Below are 1,527 nucleotides of genomic sequence, written 5' to 3' on the forward strand. Positions count from 1 at the left end.
CGAGATCAGCCTAGCCAACATGGTGAAACCTTGTCTCGACTAAAATACAGAAATTAGGTCGGTGTGGTGGCGGGCGCCTGTAATCTTACTCCCAGCTACTCAGGAGGTTGAGGCAGGAGAATCCCTTGAACCCGGGAGGCGCAGGTTGCAGTGAGCTGAGATCGCGCCACTGCATTTCAACCTGGGCGACAGAGCGAGACTCCGTCTCAAAATAAAATAAAATAAATTAATTAATTAAAATAAAATATAAAATAAATCTTCTCAAGCTTTAGTGGAATCTTATGAGCTCACATCATTGTTTTGTAACTATGATATGTATTCAAAATTTTCTCCTTTGTCCCCACAATTCATTAGATGTATTAACCATTTTAAAATAGTTTATGAAATTTATTGTATTCAGTTTACACTGGGGACTGCGTGCTTTCTAGTCTGTATCATATATTGAAAACATTTTCTAGTACCTGATACATGATTTTAGGTTGTTTCAACGTGTACTTGATAAATATATCAAGGAACTATTTTATGTATGTATGTATTTATTTTGACATGGAGTTTTGCTCTTGTTGCCCAGGCTGGAGTGCAATGGTATGAACTCTGCTCACCGCAACCTCTGCTTCCCGGGTTCAAGCGGTTCTCCTCCCTCAGCCTCCCGAGTAGCTGGGATTATAGGCATGCACCACCACACCCGGCTAATTTTGTATCTTTAGTAGAGATGGGGTTTCTCCATGTTGGTCAGGCTGGTCTTGAACTCCTGACCTCAGGTGATCCGCCTGCCTCAGCCTCTTAAAGTGTCGAAATTTTAGGCATGAGCCACTTCACCCAGCCCCAGGAAGGTTTTTAATTTAGGGTCTTTAATTGCCAATGTGGGTTCGCTCAGGGTCAGGCAGCGACCCCTTAGATCAGCCAGATGTGTTTCTGAGCGAACATACACTTGTTCTTCCCACCTGTTGGGCAAGCAGACTGGTCTGGGTGAGGGACCCTGGGCTGTCCCCCTCAGCTGTTCCTGCTCATCTCCCCCGTCAAGATGAAGACCATTCCAAAGTCAAACAGGACCCTGGTACACATGAGACCCCAGAGAGGACATACTAGTATCACTCTTATTCATTCACTCACTCAGTAGCTATTAAGCGTATACTATATGACTGGGGACAAAAATAGAGGAACTGTCTGTGCCAGGGATCAAAATGGTAAACCAGCAGACTATCCTTCCCTGCTTTCTCCAGATTATTTTTCATTTTTATTTTTTTGAGACGGAGTCTCACTCTGTCACCCAGGCTGGAATGCAATGGCACGATCTCAGCTCACTGCACCCTCCCCTGCCAAGGTTCAAGTGATTCTCCTACCTCAGCCTTCCGAGTAGCTGGTTCTACAGGCCCACACCAGCACACCCATCTTATTTTTGTATTTTTAGTACAGATGGAGTTCTGCCATGTTGGCCAGGCTGGTTTCCAACTCCTGACCTCAAGTGATCTGCCCGCCTGGGTCTCCCAAAGTGTTGAAATTACAGGCGTGAGCCACCACACCTAG

Source organism: Mandrillus leucophaeus, unplaced genomic scaffold (assembly GCF_000951045.1).
Source record: "Mandrillus leucophaeus isolate KB7577 unplaced genomic scaffold, Mleu.le_1.0 Scaffold104, whole genome shotgun sequence".
NCBI lineage: Eukaryota > Metazoa > Chordata > Mammalia > Primates > Cercopithecidae > Mandrillus > Mandrillus leucophaeus.